Source organism: Bufo bufo, chromosome 8 (assembly GCF_905171765.1).
Source record: "Bufo bufo chromosome 8, aBufBuf1.1, whole genome shotgun sequence".
NCBI lineage: Eukaryota > Metazoa > Chordata > Amphibia > Anura > Bufonidae > Bufo > Bufo bufo.
In genome coordinates, this window is record NC_053396.1 from 107461158 (window position 1) to 107478899 (window position 17742).

The 17742-nt window shown below is 47.5% G+C and overlaps 1 protein-coding gene across 2 annotated transcripts in view; it reads right to left on the reverse strand.

Moving 5' to 3' along the window:
- The window catches only part of LOC120977435 (ankyrin repeat and SOCS box protein 12-like), a 46746-nt gene that overhangs the window by 11949 nt on the left and 17055 nt on the right, over positions 1–17742 (reverse strand). Inside the window, exon 1 of one of the 2 annotated variants that reach the window (XM_040405392.1) lies at positions 7670–7810. The exons of the other annotated variant lie outside the window; for it this stretch is intronic. The gene's annotated coding sequence lies outside the window, so the exon portion shown is untranslated. Of the gene's footprint in view, positions 1–7669; positions 7811–17742 lie in introns of those variants that run through there. 2 annotated transcript variants of the gene reach the window in all.

A 17742-nucleotide genomic window follows, 5' to 3' on the forward strand; every position in this document is an offset into this window, starting at 1 on the left:
TCAATGGCTGTCCGTGCCGTTCCGCAAATGGCGGAACGCACACGGACGCCATCCGTGTTTTGCATAACGGTCGTGTCAAACTGGTATAAAGTAGAACTGGCTTAGTTGCCCATAGCAATCAATCAGAGTCCTTCTTTCATTTTCCAAAGGAGCTGTCAAAAATGAAAGGTGGGAGCTGATTATTTGCTATGGGCAACTAAGCCAGTTCTACTTTCTACCAGTTTGATAAATGACCCCAACAGTTTAAACGAGGCAGGCTATCTGTGTCAGTGACTGTTACTATCACTGTTCTGAACCTCAGTCAAACAAAGGTTCTGCTCTGGATGGACATTGTTGGCCTGGTTGGTTCTGATGGGCCAATGTAATGTAGATCATCCAGAGGCTAGTACTCACAACTCCCCTGAGCCTGTACAGCACAAACATGATGTGGAGTGGGGCAGATTTATAAAAACGGGTGCAAAGGAAAACTGTCCTAGTTGCCCATAGCAACCAGAGTCCACCTTTCATTTTTTAAAGCTCCTTTGGAAAATGAAAGGCGGAATCTGATTGGTGGCTATAAACAACTAGGCCAGTTTTCCTTTACACCAATTTGATAAATCTCTTCTAGTAACGGAGTATTGCTTCACATTGTAGTGCAGGCAGCAGTACAGCACACCTGCTATTCAAGCTCACCTGGTTGACTGTAGCTGCGCATTTGATGCAAGGGACAGAAAAAGGGTACCTGCACACGTGTGCAGGTGAATGCACAGAAGATCCGCCCCGAATTTCCGTGAGGATTTCTATGCATTTCTGCACCCAGACTGCACCAAAAAGACCGTAATTAGACTTACCGGTAATTCTGTTTCCTTGAGTCCACCATGACGGCTTTACTATGAGATTGACCCTTGACCTCGGTAGGGGCAGGAACACACAGAGTTTAAAAGGCCACCACCCACACTCACCCTCAGTGCTTTCCAAATTACCAAGTGGGTGTAGCCTTAACCTAGGCAAGTATATGAAGATATATATATATTTTTTTTTTATATATTCATTTATTTATTTATTTTTTGAGTATTAATTCATACTCAACCCCTCCTTAAATCTCAGGGGGGGAAATCTGGGCCGTCATGGTGGACTCAAGGAAACAGAATTACCGGTAAGTCTAATTACGGTCTTTCCATTTCGTCCACCATGACGGCTTTACTATGAGAACTACCAGGTTATTAAACAGGGTGGGTAACTGCTTGTAGAACCTTCTGACCGAAGGTTAAATCCGCAGAAGCTGACACATTAATCCGGTAATGTTTGATCAAAGTACTTATATTCGACCAGGTGGCTGCTTTACAAATCCTGTCAAGGGAGACGCCTCCTCTTTCTGCCCATGAAGACGCCATAGCTCTTGTAGAGTGAGCTTTTATATTCGTGGGGCTATCTAGACCCGACTTCTGGTAGCAGCAAATAAGGGTCCATTCACACGTCCGTTTTTTCTTTCCTGATCTGTTCCGTTTTTTCAGGAACAGATCTGGACCAGATCTGGACCCATTCTATTTCAATGGGTCCTGGAAAAAATCAGACATTGAGCTGTCCGTTTTTTTCCAGGACCCATTGAAAATGAATGGGTCCAGATCTGTTCCTGAAAAAACGGAACAGATCAGGAAAGAAAAAACGGACGTGTGAATAGACCCTAATAGTAGATCTGATCCATCTTCCGATCGTGGCTTTGGATGCCTTTTTCCCCCTGTTTGGACCCCCATACTGAACGAAAAGGTTATCATCTTTCCTAAATTCTTTTGTTTAATCCAGGTATTGTATGATGGTATCCCGGACGTCCAGGAGCTGGAACTGATCTTGTGATGGGTCGTCCTTGGGAAAAGATGGAAGGATGATCTCTTGGTCTCTGTGAAAGTCCGACACCACTTTTGGGAGAAAACCTGTATCTAAACGTAAAACTATTCTGTCCGGGAAGATCGTGAGGTATGGTTCCCTGCAGGACAGCGCTTGGATTTCACCCAGACGTCTGGCTGAAGTGATTGCCACTAGGAAGGCTGCTTTTAAAGATAGGTGTTTGAGAGATATATCCTGCGTAGGAGAAAAAGGCGAATTTGTAAGGTTTTTTAGGACCAAGTTTAGATCCCATTGAGGCGTCCTAGGGGTTAGGGAGGGTCTCAATCTTGAGGCAGCTTTTATGAACCTCCTTATCCACCTGTGACTGGCCAGGTCCGTATCATAACAAGCCCCCAAAGCAGAGATCTGTACTTTTGAGAGTACTTGGTCTAAGGCCCAGATCTAACCCTCGTTGGAGGAAGTCTAGCACTTTTTTAATATTGGGAGAAGAGTTTACGGGAGGAGTCTGGCCAAGCCAACTACAATATTTTTCCATATCTTAAGATATATTGCAGAAGTAACTTCTTTCCTGCTGGACTTAAGGGTGTTTATGACTTTCTCTGATATCCCTCTGCTTTTTAGGATTTCGCGTTCAGGATCCAGACCGATAGTCTGAAAAGACCTGGATTCTGGTGAAGAATTGGACCCTGAGAGATAATGTCCTCCCGCGGGGGGATTATCCAGGGTTCTTCCAGAGCTAGTTCTTTTAACACTGGGAACCAATTCCTTTTTGTCCAGTACGGGACAACCAGTATTACTGTTACTGGGTTCGATCTTATTTTCTGCAGCACCCTGGGTATTAATGGCCAAGGGGGGAAGGCATAGGCTAGATCCCAAGACCACCTGACTGAAAATGCGTCTATCGCCCAAGGGTTGTCTCTTGGGTTTAGGGAGCAAAAGGGATGGACCTTTGTGTTCTTTTTTGATGCAAACAGGTCTATCTTGGGGGTCCCCCACCTCCTGGTAATCTGCTCGAATACGATTGAGTTTAGGGCCCATTCCCCCGGATCTATGGTTACTCTGCTGAGAAAATCCGCCTGTATGTTTTCTGTACCCTTTAGATGGATAGCAGTGATGGATAGAACGTTCTTTTCCGCCCAGGAGAATATTTTTTCTGCCAATTCCTTTAAGCCTGATGATCGTGTGCCCCCTGATGTTTCAGGTATGCTACGGCTGTTACATTGTCCGAGAGGATTTTTAGGTGTTTCCCGGAGACCCTGTCCTGTGACACCTTCAGCACCTCCCAGATTGCCCTCAATTCTCTGTGATTTGAGGAACATTTTCTCATGGCGTCCGACCAAGTGCCCTGGTAATTTATCGAGCCTATTTTTGCTCCCCATCCTGTACCACTTGCATCCATGTTTATTTGAATCTCCGGATCTTTTACCCAGGGTACACCCTTTTGCAGGTTTTCCTCTTTCATCCACCATTTTAAATCTGATTTTACCTGACTCAGGATGGGGATTTTTTTCTCTAGAGAGCACTGTCTCTTGTCCCAAATTCTCAGGATCCAAGATTGGAGAATCCTGGTGTGGGCCTGAGACCAAGACACCGCTGTTATGCAGGAGGTCATTGTGCCTAGGAGGCTCATGGCATTGCGAATGGAGCACTGGGATTGACTTCGGAATTTTTGTGTTTTTTTCATAAACGATGTAACTTTTTCCCGAGGGAGGGATGTCACCTGGGAGACCGAGTCCAGTATTACCCCCAGAAATTTCATTTTGGTTGAGGGGACTAAACTTGATTTTTTCAGGTTTATTACCCACCCCAGGTCTGAAAACCTGTGCATCAGGTCTCTGGTAATGCTGGTTGTCTCCTGCTCCGAGGGTCCCAGGACCAGAAAGTCGTCCAAGTATGGGAAAATTTTTATCCCTTCTGCTCTCAGAGGGGATATCATTTCTACTACTAGTTTTGTGAATACCCTTGGAGCAGATGAGATTCCAAAGGGTAACACGGTGAACTGGAAGTGTCTTACAACTCCTGAGCTGTCCACTAGGGCAAACCTGAGGAATTTTTGCGATGATCTGTTTATGGGGACGTGATAGTACGCGTCTTTTAAATCTATGGACGTCATGAAGTCTCCTGTTCTGATCAGGGGAATGATGGATGTTACAGATTCCATCCTGAATTTCCTGTATGCGACCGCTTTGTTTAATCCTTTTAGATTTATAATAGTGCGGAAGGTACCATCTGGTTTTTGTACCAGAAATAGACTGGAATAATAACCCCTTCCTCTTTCTGTACTTGGGACTTCTGTCACAACGCCTGAGTCTATAAGTTGCAGGATACCCTGCCAGATTTTTTCTATTATTTTTGGGCTGTGAGAGGTTATTTTGAACCTCTTTGGAGGGACTGAGGAAAATTCTATCCGGTAGCCATCCCGAATTATATTTAGGGCCCATGGATTTTTTGTAATGGACTCCCACTGGGACAGAAAATTCCGCAGTCTTCCCCCTACTCTGGCGTCATTGTTTATCTTTATTTTGGGGGTTAAGAAGGAAACCTCTGCCTTTTCCCCCCTTCTGGTAACTCCACCTACCCCCCTTTCCTTTGCCCCTATAGGGTCTAGTTTGGGAGTTGGAGGAACGAAAGGGCTTCTTTTTGGTCTCTTCCGGGAACCCCTTTTTTTTGTCTGCAGCCTTTTCCAGGATAGAGTCTAATACGGGTCCAAAAACGTATTCCCCAGAAAACGCTATGGAGCATAGTTTTGCTTTTGATGCTCTATCCCCTCCCCAGGCTTTCATCCACAAAGCTCTCCTTGCGGAATTGGCGAGGGCCGCATCCTTAGCGGCAAACCTCACCGATTCCGCCGAGGCATCCGCCAAGAAGGCCGTGGCAGATTTGAGGAGTGGGATAGAGCTCAATATTTCCTCCCTAGGAGTCTTGTTTTTGATATGTTCTTCTAGTTCGTTAAGCCAAAAACACATAGATCTTGCGACCGATGTTGCGGCTATGTTGGTTTTGACCCCAAACATAGCTGTCTCCCAGGATTTCTTTAGGAGAGAGTCAGCTTTCCTTTCCATTGGGTCCTGTAGTTGTGAAGAGTCCTCAAATGGGAGGGAAGTCTTCTTAACTACTTTCGCCACTTCGATGTCAATTTTGGGGGTCTCGTTAAATAATTTGACGTCCGCTGGATCAAACAACAACCGGTTTCTGAATTCCCGAGATACCCCTAGTCTCCTCTCGGGGTCAGTCCACTCGTCTAAGATCATGTCCTTTAAATTTTCATTCATTGGGAAACCTTTTAACTTTTTTGCTCTGAGTCCCCCGAACATTTCGTCTAAGACGGACCTTGCTTTTTTCACCTCCTCAATCCCCATGGTTGCTCTGACAGCTCCCAATAGCTCCTCCATATCCTCGGAAGAAAAGAAATATTTTTTATTATCTTCCATTATCTCCCCCTCTGATAGAACGTCAAAGTCCACATTCTGCCTAGAGGTGGAGGCCCCCTCGTCCATAATCTCCGAAACAGAGGAGGATGGGGCGGATAATCTAGGTTTTTTTGCAGCAGGAGGTGTAGACGGGGCTGATCTGAGGGAGGCCAAAGAGGACTTAATTTCGTTCTGAATAAGCGTTTTGACCTCGGACAAAATTGACGGCTGCTCCTCTTTTATAAGGTCTTTTATGCAGCTCTGGCAGAGCTTCTTTTTATAATTCTCGGGAAGCTTCTTATTACAAGTTGCACATCTTTGAACTTTAGACCTTGTTCTGGGCTCTTTAACTCCCTATAAAAGAGAGGAGCAGCCAGGTATCAATAGACAAAACAGCAAGTAAGTCAAAAAAGGATACATCATTTTGTCTTTCCCCACAGGGGAACTCACTGTTGGAGTAGCCGAGGGAGTTTCAGAGTCCATCTGGGCTGTAGAGGCGTCCGGGGCTTCAGGAGCAGACATTAGTGCTGTATGCGCCAGGAGGAAGATCGGTGCCACTGCCTGTTTGAATCTGCCGCCACAAGTAGTCAGTCCGGCGTCTGACGTCACCGCCGTGCGGCCGACCTAAGCTCCGCCCCTTCCGGTCTAAGCTCCGCCCCTTTTGCCTCCAGCCGCCGGGAGCAGAAAGTAATGCTGAGGCTTCCTGTCGGCGTTCAGCATGCTGCTTCCCTGCGGTCAGCTTCCTCAACATAGGGAAGGGGGATCGCACTGTGGGGAGGGATACAGGCTCCTGGTACAGAAGCGAGATCGGCTCCATATGAATCCCCTGCCCAGCTTTGGACCAGACCGCAGGAGGGCAGGGGACGAGGACGGAATCCTCAGGTATTTTATAAAATAATAAACTTTTTCTTCACCTCCACCAGGAGGGCTCTCTGTGTGGTTGACCCCGTAGGGACAGGAAACACTGAGGGTGAGTGTGGGTGGTGGCCTTTTAAACTCTGTGTGTTCCTGCCCCTACAGAGGTCAAGGGTCAATCTCATAGTAAAGCCGTCATGGTGGACGAAATGGAAAACGTAATTTCTAATAGTGTTTGTTGGTGCAGATTTGATGTGATTTTGCTACAGATGTTACTCTTTATATGAAAAGGGTGAAATCCGCAGCTAAAACCAAAAAAATATTTATAATGTTGCGGTTTTGGCAATCTGCCTTAAAGATCAGTTTCCGTGCAGAAAAAAATTCACAAAGCCCACATGAGATTTTTTTAATCTCATACACTTTGCTGGTACTTCACTACACTGCATTTTTTCCTCATAAAAAAATGCACATATTCCACAATGTGTGCAGGTACCCTAAGGCCTCTTGCACACGAACGTAAGGGCTCCGTGCCAGTACTGCGGTCCGCAATGCACAGGCACCGATCGTGGGGCAGCCGCATGTGGATCGCAGACCCATTCACTTGAATGGGGTCCGCGATCCGTCCGTTCCGCAAAGAGAACAAGTTCCATCTTTTTGCGAACGAAAGCACGGAAAGGAACACCACAGAAGCACTCCATAGTGCTTCTGTGGGGTTCCGTTCCGCACCACATCTCTGGATTTGCGGACCTATTCAAGTGAATGGGTCCGCATTCGTGATGTGGAATGCACACGGCTGGTGACCTGTGTATTGCAGAACCGCCGTATGCGGCCCGCAGCATGGACACGGATCGGAGCCCCACGGAAGCACAGATCGGAACCCCACGGAAGCACTACGGAGTGGTACCTTGTAACCGAACCCGAGTTCGGGAAATGTTTTTTTACAGTACAAATTAATTTATGAAGTTATTGCAATAACTTCGGCTCATCGGAGCCAATACATTCTAATACTGTACTAAGCTCCTGCTCCGTACAGTATTAGAACTACGTTTTATGCAAATCGACTTCGGATGTTTCATTCGAAGTCGATTCGCTCGTCCCTAGCCATGGATATAGTGTCTGGAAAATCCATAGATCCAAAGTCCATTTGTTTAAAACTTCGTTTGATTGCTGTACGGTGATTCTTCTCTGCACATCATTCAAATGTATGAGCTCCAGCGAGGCAAATTCGTTATCTCTGAAGTCTTGCGAGGCTTCGATGAATAACTTCAGGATTTGATTTTTAAACTTTAAAAACTGTTTAAGACATGGATCCGAAGTCAGCTTCAGTACCAAGATACCAGTCGGTACCGAAGCCGACTTCAGATCCATGTTTAAAAATCAATGGCCGAAGTTTTTCACCAAAGTCTCGAGAGACTTCAGGAATACCTCACTTTGCCTCGCCAGAGCCCATATATTTTAGTGCTGTACAGAGACCCATGTCCGTACAGCATTAAAATGAGGTTTGGAGCGAATCTACTTCGGATCTAGGATGTGAAGGTCAATTTGCTCAACACTAATTGTAGTGATTGTCTTCTACATACCTGAATCCTATGCAGCAGTCCCAGCACTTCCTGGTCCCAATGACTGACAGCAACAAGAAGCAATGAGCATTTGAAAAGGAAGTGCATTACATCTGACTGCTTCCTGCTAATGCCAGCTCCCAGAACATGCCGGCAGTGCTGCCTGACCTCATCCAGGACTGTGTACGGCTCTGCTATTATCTACACTGCTTCACACAGGAGTCTGCCTACACAACACATTGTCAGATATAGAAACTATACGCTTACAGGTTTTCCCAGCAGATGGCGCAATTTACTAACATTTCCATCTGTCTGAGGTTATGTCAGTCCCTAATTGTGCGTCTTAATACAGACCTCAGAAAATGACTGAACAAGTGCTCATGCACACGAACGTGTGTCGGCCTTGCTCTTATTGCGTCCTGAAAACAGCTTGAATGGGTCCACAATCCAGAGGATACGGATCGGAGGCACAGAGCTTAAGGCCACAGAAGCTTTAGGGAGCGCTTCGGTGGCATTTCGTTCCGTGCTTCCGCACTGCAAAAAATAGAACATGCTTTATTTTTTGCAGTGCATGTAAGCCGTGTACCGGGGTTGGCTACCCAGGATACAGCGAAGTCACAAACGAGGAAAGCAACTCCGACACCCGTTTAGCAAAAACAGAATTTTACTAACACGTAGTACTGAACACAACCACAAATTCTAAGAACATAAAATAAATTTACATACACCCAGCCCAAAGGCTGAGACCCCTGTGTTGCACAGCACGGCGCCCTCTGATTAATGCCGGAGGAAATTTTGCGGAAATTTACCTACTGGTGGACACAATAAAAACTGCCTCGCCGTACCTATTATTACCCTAAAGCAAACACGAACAATTGTTTGGGTGCTTATTACATGCTAGCCTGCGGTGCAACACAACAGGTAAACAATCTTACCGTGCTCTATAGTATTCCCCCTCCCATAACTAGTCTGGTGGCATGTGCCTGATTATTATTCCTCAGCAAAACGCTGAACTGGATGGAGTTCGTGGGGGTGTTTATCAGCTCTCAAATGTGCAATGTCCCTTTAACCACTTGCCGCACACGTAACGGCGATAGGCGTCCAGGCGGCGGCTCTCTCAGGGCTCAGTGACGCCTATTGGCGTCATCTCGTGAGACCCGAGATTTCCTGTGAACGTGCGCGATCGCGAAGTAAACAAGTTGAACTACAGCCTGCCAGCGCTAATCATTCGCTGGCAGGCTGTAGATGCGATTTTTTTAACATCAGAAAGGTATATTAGACGCTGTTTTGTTAACAGCGTCTGATATACCTACTACCTGGTCCTCTGGTGGTCCCTTTTGCTTGGATCGACCACCAGAGGACACAGGCAGCTCTGTAAGTAGCACCAAGCACCACACTACACTACACACACACCCCCCTGTCACTTATTAACCCCCTGATCACCCCATATAGACTTCCTGATCACTCCCCTGTCATTGATCACCCCCCTGTAAGGCTCCATTCAGCCGTCCATATGTGTTTTGCGGATCCGCAAAACATGGACACCGGCAATGTGCTTTCCGCATTTTGCGGATCCGCACATTGCCAGAACTATATAGAAAATGCCTTTTCTTGTCCGCAATTGCGGACAAGAATAGGACATGTTCTATATTTTTGCGGAACGGAAGTGCAGATCCGCAATTCCGGATCCGAGCGGAACAAAGTCTGTCCCCATAGAAATGAATGGGTCCGCAATTCCGGAATAGAATTGCGGACGTGTGAATGGGGCCTAAGGGTCCCTTATCACCGCCAGTTAGTTAGCTACTTGTTAGGTAGTTAGCGCCCAGCCCACCGCAGTCACTGTCCGCCTGGCCGTGCGGAGCCAAACGGATCCGTCCTGACTTACAATGCAAGTCAATGTGGACGGATCCGTTTGACGTTGACACAATAGGGTGCAATTGCAAACGGATCCGTCCCCCATTGACTTTCAATGTAAAGTCAGAAGTCCCTATTATACCATCGGATCGGAGTTTTCTCCAATCCGATGGTATATTTTAACTTGAAGCGTCCCCATCACCATGGGAACGCCTCTATGTTAGAATATACCATCGGATTTGAGTTAGATCGTCAAACTCAGATCCGACAGTATATTCTAACACAGAGGCGTTCCCATGGTGATGGGGACGCTTCAAGTTAGAATATACTGAGAACTGTGTACATGACTGCCCCCTGCTGCCTGGCAGCACCTGATCTCTTACAGGGGGCTGTGATCCGCACAATTAACCCCTCAGGTGCCGCACCTGAAGGGGTTAATTGTGCATATCATAGCTCCCTGTAAGAGATCAGGGGCTGCCAGGCAGCAGGGGGCACACCCTCCTCCCTCCCCAGTTTGAATATCATTGGTGGCCAGTGTGCGCCCCGGCCCCCCCTCCCTCCCTCTATTGTATTATCATTGGTGGCTAGTGTGCGCCCTGCCCCCCCTCTATTGTATTAATATCATTGGTGGCCAGTGTGCGGCCCCCCCTTCCCCGATCATTGGTGGCAGCGGAGAGTTCCGATCGGAGTCCCAGTTTAATCGCTCGGGCTCCGATCGGTAACCATGGCAACCAGGACGCTACTGCAGTCCTGGTTGCCATGGTTACTTAGCAATATTAGAAGCATCATACTTACCTGCTGCACTGTCTGTGACCGCCCGGAAGCTCCTCCTACTGGTAAGTGACAGGTCTGTGCGGCGCATTGCTTAATGATCTGTCACTTACCAGTAGGAGGAGCTCCCGGCCGGTCACAGACAGCGCAGCAGGTAAGTATGATGCTTCTAATATTGCTAAGTAAGGGGAGGCCGCACACTGTGCCACCAATGAAAATAATACAATAGAGGGAGGGGGGGGGGCGCACACTGTGCCACCAATGAAAATAATACAATAGAGGGAGGGAGGGGGGCCGCACACTGTGCCACCAATGAAAATAATACAATAGAGGGAGGGGGGGCCACACTGGCCACCAATAAAATTAAAACTGGGGAGGGAGGGGGGTCTGCTGCCTGTCAGCCCCTGATCTCTTATAGGGGGCTATGATATGCACAATTAACCCCTCAGGTGCAGCACCTGAGGGGTTAATTGTGCGGATCACAGCCCCCTGTAAGAGATCGGGTGCTGCCAGGCAGCAGGGGGCAGTCATGTACACAGTTCGTAGTATATTCTAACTAGAAGCGTCCCCATCACTATGGGAACGCCTCTGTGTTAGAATATACTGTCGGATATGAGTTTTCACGAAGTGAAAACTCATCTCTGGAAAGGCGTTTATGCAGACGGATCTTCGGATCCGTCTGTATGAAAGTAACCTACGGATCACTGACGTGGATGCCAATCTTGTGTGCATCCGTGTTCTTTCACGGACACATTGACTTGAATGGGTCCGCGAACCGTTGTCCGTCAAAAAAATAGGACAGGTCTATTTTTTTGACGGACAGGAAACACGGATCACGGATGCGGCTGCAAAATGGTGCATTTTCCAATTTTTCCACGGACCCATTGAAAGTCAGTGGGTTCGCGAAAAAAAACAGAAAACGGCACAACGGCCACGGATGCAAACAACGGTCGTGTGCATGAGGCCTTACAGAGATATTTCTCACACACAGTATGGGTATATGTAAAAATACACCCCAAAACACATTGCCCTACTTCTTCTGAGTACGGCGATACCACATGTGTGACACTTGTCAGGGGGACAGCAATGGGGAGCCCCTGTGCCCCTACCTATGCCAAACTCTTCCTGGGCTGGTGGGAGGACACCTGTATCTTTCCAGACCAGACTATGTGGTGGACAGACAAAATTATTGTCTGGACACGTTATATCGACAATATTTTTCTGGTCTGGAAAGGTGGCTCAGATGAATTCAACAGGTTTGTCACCGAGCTTAATGATAATAAGATTGGTCTCCGATTCACATTTGAGATTAACCCAAAGACGATCGCCTTTCTAGACGTCCGCGTCACGATGACTGGTGACAAACTGACTGCTGACATACATAGAAAGGCGACTGCCACCAATTCCCTTTTACACTGGGATAGCCACCACCCAGTCCCCCTCAAACGAGGGATACCGAGGGGGCAGTATCTCCGTGTACGACGGAATTGCTCGGATAACCAAGCCTTCTTTAAAGAAGCGAAGAAATTGCAAACGAGGTTTAGAGAGAGGGGATACCCTCAGAAACATCTTAATGAAGCCTTCAAAAATGCAGCAATTCAGGATCGAACCAGCCTATTGGTCCTGAAACGTAGAGACCAGGATAAGATCCAACCACCTCGTATTATTTCAACTTATGACTCAGCCAATCAGGATGTCATGAAGATACTTAATAGATACTGGCCCATATTGTGGATGGACCATGATCTATGTGACATCCTGACGGAGAAACCATGCGTCAGCTATAGGCGGGGCAAGAGCCTTAAGGACCGTCTTGTCCACAGCCACTATACTCCCCCTATTAGGGAGGGTACTTAGCTGGACCGTAAGCCGGTAGGAATGTTTAGATGCGGATCATGCAAGGCATGTAAATATATCTCAACCGCTAAAACAATAACATGCACGGTCACTGGACAAGCATTTAAAATCAGGGACTTCTGTAACTGCCGTAGTAAAGGCGCAATATATATTTGTCAGTGTCCTTGTCCAAAGGACTACATAGGCAAGACAATCAGGGAGGTACGGAGAAGAGTGTGTGAGCACGTAAATGATGTCATCAAAAAGAACATCACTCTAGTAGCCTCACATGTTAATGAAGTGCATGAGGGGGACCCTCGATGCCTCAAATTCTCTGTCCTGGAACTGGTTCAACCGTCACCCAGGGGTGGGGACTGGGACAAGAAAATATTACAGAAGGAATGTACATGGATCCATCGGTTTAGATCCCAGGCCCCTTTGGGCATCAATGAAAGGTTGACGTTCACCTGTTTCTTATGAGTGTGACTATCCCTGCGATGTTCTTATTTTTCTGAAAGCCAAGCTTTGTGTGATTTTCGTAGTGCACTTTGAAATTAGGCCACATGCGTGAAGCATGAAACAATATGAAATATCATTATGGATATTAGTGACCCGTTATCAGGCCATTGTCTTGAGATGACCACGGACCGTGGACACTCTTTTGGAAATTATATATAATCGGGATAACTGTGATTCAAATATAGCTGTAATGTATTTAAAGCACCCTGTGATCTTGCATGGAATCCTTGTGTCACTACCAGAGCTTTGGGACGTTCTCACAGCTCTGTTTCTCCACCCCTGTGATGATGTCACTACTAGAGCTGGGAGGAGTTCTCACTGCTCTGTTTACTTTTGGTTTCCTTCCTCCCAGCTGTTCCTCATGCGTTTGATTTCCCTCTCTTTATATCACCCCTCCTCCTATTGTAGGGCGTGGATTATAGTTCTCATTTCAGTTGTAGCTCTTGCTTTAGTATCTTCACTTGTAGCTATCAGTTCACTGGACCTATGTTCTGCTGCAGCAAGCACTCCGGATATTGCCAGCTGTCCTTGGATCCGTCTTCTCTGCGGCTGCAACACCTTCAGCTAAGTGTACAGACATTGTTGTGTACCTGATTATTTTCTGACTGGATCTGAGGTGGCCACGGTTCCCTCCATATACTGAGTAGGGCACTGGTGGCCGTGCCTCTTCCACTATTGTAGGGGTTACAGTGGTCATCAGTCTTAGGCACGTGGGCATGCCTCGTTCCGCCATTTGGATCCGGGCATGTGCTTTAGCAGCATAGGGAGAGCTTTGAGGGTCTGACAGGGGTCACCCTTTATCCTCCCTAGTTTGGGTCCGGTCAGTAGCTCTTTTACTGTGTATACTATTGTTGCTCACATACAGCCGTGACATTATAATCCACCAAAACCGTCCTTTTTTTACATGGATCCGCTTTCTGGCCTGGTTGACCGCATGCAGGGTCTTTCTTTGGAAGTAGCGGATCTCCGTCAATCTATGACTCAGCTTCAAGCATTGGGCTCTGCTCCGGCTCATGGAGTCTGTTGCGAGCCAAAGGTCTCACTTCCGGAAACGTTCTCCGGGGGCAGTGAGAATTTTGTTCGCTTCAGAGAGGCATGCAAACTCCATTTTTGCTTGTGTCCCCACTCCTCTGGTAAGGAGGAGCAGAGGGTGAGGATTGTCATCTCCCTGCTCAGGGGTAATGCTCAGACTTGGGCTTTTTTGCTGCCATCAGGGGATCCCTCTCTTCGATCCGTGGAAAGATTTTTTGTGGCCCTGGGGCAGATTTATGATGACCCGGATCGTGTTGCTCTGGCTGAATCTAACTTAAGTGTTTTATGCCAGAACAAACTGTCTGCGGAGCCTTATTGTTCTGAATTTCGGAGATGGGCAGCTGATTCGGGTTGGAATGATGCTGCACTCCGGAGTCAGTTCTGTCATGGTCTCTCAGAGAGATTGAAAGATGCGTTTGCTTTCCATGAGAGACCAACGTCCTTAGAGTCTGCCATGTCATTGGCGGTACGCCTTGACAGGCGTCTAAGAGAAAGAAACGAGACCTCTGTCCAGCCATTGTCAGTCTAGGGGCAGTGGTGCGGACTCATTCAGTGTGCAGGGGCCTCATCCTGTCTCGCTCCCCTCTGAGGAGGAGCCAATGCAGCTAGGTCGACTTGCCCCTGATAAAAGAGGATTTAGTCCTCAGAGTATGGTGTGTTTTTGTTGTGGGGGCATAGGTCATTTGGCAAATGTTTGTCCGTCTAGGAGATTCTTGAACTGTACTAAGAGCGATAATAAGAGAAAAACCTCAAAAGGTAAATCATCAAATTCTGCTTCATCTGCTACTTTGGGCAAAGTTGATGTAGGAATTGATGCTTTTCCTCTGACCTGCAGTTCCCGTTTTCTCCTGTCTGCCAGGGTGGCGCTAGAGAGCAAAGTCATTTCTTGTGAGATTTTTGTCGATAGTGGAGCGGCCGTCAATCTTATTGACACTCAATTTGTAGCCATGCATGGTTTTCAGGTTTGCACATTAGAAAAGGATATACCTGTTTTTGCTATTGACTCTGCTCCACTCTCACAAAGATCTCTGAAGGGCATTGTTCACAATATCCGGCTAGCTGTAGGTGACACTCATGTGGAGGATATATCTTGTTTTGTCCTTAACGGATTGCCTTCTCCTCTAGTTTTGGGGTTACCCTGGCTCACTAGACATAACCCCACTATTGATTGGCAAGGAAGGCAAATAAATGAGTGGAGTGACTTTTGTAGAGAGAATTGTCTCACAGCGACTTTTGCAGAGGTGTCTACTAAAACTGTGCCATCATTTCTCTCTGATTTCTCGGACGTGTTTTCCGAGAGCGGTGTTCAGGAGCTACCTCCTCACCGGGAGTTTGACTGTCCCATTAACCTCATTCCCGGCGCCAAGCTGCCAAAAGCACGCCTCTACAATCTCTCACAACCGGAAAGAATCGCAATGCGAACTTATATCTCCGAGAGTCTCGAAGGGGCATATTCGTCCTTCAAAGTCACCTGTGGCCGCGGGTTTTTTTTTTGTTAAAAAAAAAAGATGGCTCTCTGAGACCTTGCCTAGATTTTAGGGAGCTGAACCGTATCACGATTCGCGATCCCTATCCCCTTCCTCTGATCCCGGACCTCTTCAACCAAATTGTTGGGGCCAAGGTGTTTTCCAAATTGGATTTGAGAGGCGCGTACAACCTGGTCAGGGTCAGAGAGGGGGATGAATGGAAAACGGCCTTTAATACCCCTAACGGGCATTTCGAGAATCTCGTTATGCCTTTCGGCCTGATGAATGCTCCGGCCGTCTTTCAGCATTTTGTTAATAGTATTTTCTACCATTTAATGGGGAAATTTGTATTGGTGTATCTTGATGATATTTTGATTTTTTCCCCTGATGTTCAGACCCATCAGGATCATCTTTTTCAGGTTCTGCAGATTCTGCGGGAAAATAAATTGTACGCCAAGCTGGAGAAATGTCTTTTTATGGTATCGGAGATTCAATTTCTGGGTTTTCTCCTCTCTGCTTCTGGTTTTCGCATGGATCCGGAGAAGGTCCGTGCTGTACTTGAGTGGGAGCTTCCTGAGAATCAGAAGGCATTGATGCGCTTTCTGGGTTTTGCGAACTATTACAGAAAGTTCATTTTGAATTATTCCTCTGTTGTCAAACCCCTTACTGACATGACAAAAAAGGGGGCAGATTTTTCCTCTTGGTCGGAGGAGGCGCTTGCAGCCTTTTCTAAGATTAAAGAGAGTTTTGCGTCTGCTCCCGTCTTGGTGCATCCCGATGTTTCCTTACCTTTTATTGTTGAGGTGGATGCTTCCGAGGTGGGTGTGGGTGCGGTTTTGTCCCAGGGCCCTTCTCCTGCCAAATGGCGACCCTGTGCCTTTTTCTCTAAAAAACTCTCCCCGGCAGAGAGAAACTATGATGTGGGAGATAGGGAGTTGTTGGCCATCAAGTTGGCTTTCGAGGAATGGCGCCATTGGTTGGAGGGGGCCAGGCACCCTATCACCGTTTTTACCGACCATAAGAATCTGGCATACTTGGAGTCGGCCAGGCGTATGAATCCGAGACAGGCCAGATGGTCTCTGTTCTTCTCCAGATTCAATTTTGTTGTTACATTCCGACCTGGGATAAAAAATGTGAAGGCTGATGCTCTCTCTCGCTGTTTTCCGGGAGGAGGAAACTCCGAGGACCCGGGTCCCATTTTGGCGGAGGGGGTAGTTGTTTCTGCTCTATATTCCGATTTGGAGGCCGAGGTCCAGGCTGCCCAGACTGAGGCACCTGCCCGTTGTCCTTCTGGGAAGTTGTTCGTGCCTCCTGAGCTACGTCACAAACTCTTTAAGGAGCATCATGATACGGTTCTTGCTGGTCACCCCGGGAGTAGAGCCACGGTAAATCTCATTGCTCGGAGATTTTGGTGGCCGGCTCTTCGTAAGTCGGTGGAGGGTTTTGTGGCTGCTTGTGAGACGTGCGCTCGCGCTAAGGTCCCTCGTTCACGGCCTTCAGGTTCCCTTCTCCCGTTACCCATACCTTCCCGTCCTTGGACACACCTGTCCATGGACTTTATCACGGATCTTCCTCGTTCCTCGGGGAAGTCGGTGATCCTGGTGGTGGTGGACCGTTTTAGCAAGATGGCTCATTTCGTACCTTTCCCTGGTTTACCCAATGCTAAAACGTTGGCGCAAGCTTTTGTCGACCATATTGTTAAATTGCACGCCATTCCCTCTGATATTGTTTCCGATAGAGGCACGCAGTTTGTGTCCAGGTTCTGGAAGGCTTTCTGTTCTCGCCTGGGGGTTCGGCTGTCCTTCTCTTCTGCTTTTCACCCACAGTCGAATGGTCAGACTGAGCGCCTCAATCAGAATCTGGAGACATATTTGCGCTGTTTTGTGGCAGAGAACCAGGAGGATTGGTGTTCATTTCTCCCTCTTGCTGAGTTTGCTCTGAACAACCGTCGTCAGGAATCTTCTGATAAGTCACCATTCTTTGGTGCATATGGGTTCCATCCGCAGTTTGGGACATTCTCGGGAGGGGCTCTTTCTGGTTTACCTGAGGAGGAGAGATTTTCCTCGTCTTTGTCTACCATTTGGCAAAAGATTCAGAGTAATCTTAAAAAGATGAGTGAGAGGTATAGGCGTGTGGCTGATAAGAGACGTGTGCCTGGTCCGGACCTGAATGTGGGTGATCTGGTGTGGTTGTCTCCAAGAAATATTAAACTGAAGGTTCCCTCCTGGAAATTGGGTCCCAAGTTTATTGGGCCTTATAAAATCTTGTCAGTCATCAATCCTGTTGCCTTCCGTCTTGATCTTCCACGGGTTTGGAAGACACAATGTATTTCACAGATCTCTCTTAAAACCATATGTCCAGCCCACGGTACCCTCCTCTTTGCCTCCTCCTCCGATTTTGGTTGATGGCAATCTGGAGTTTGAGGTTTCCAGAATTGTGGACTCTCGCATTGTCCGCGGTTCTCTTCAGTACCTCGTTCATTGGAAGGGTTATGGTCCTGAGGAGAGGATGTGGGTTCCGGTGTCGGACATTAAAGCCACTCGCCTCATCAGGGCATTTCATGGGGCTCATCCTGAGAAGGTGGGTCCTGGGTGTCCGGAGTCCACCCGTACAGGG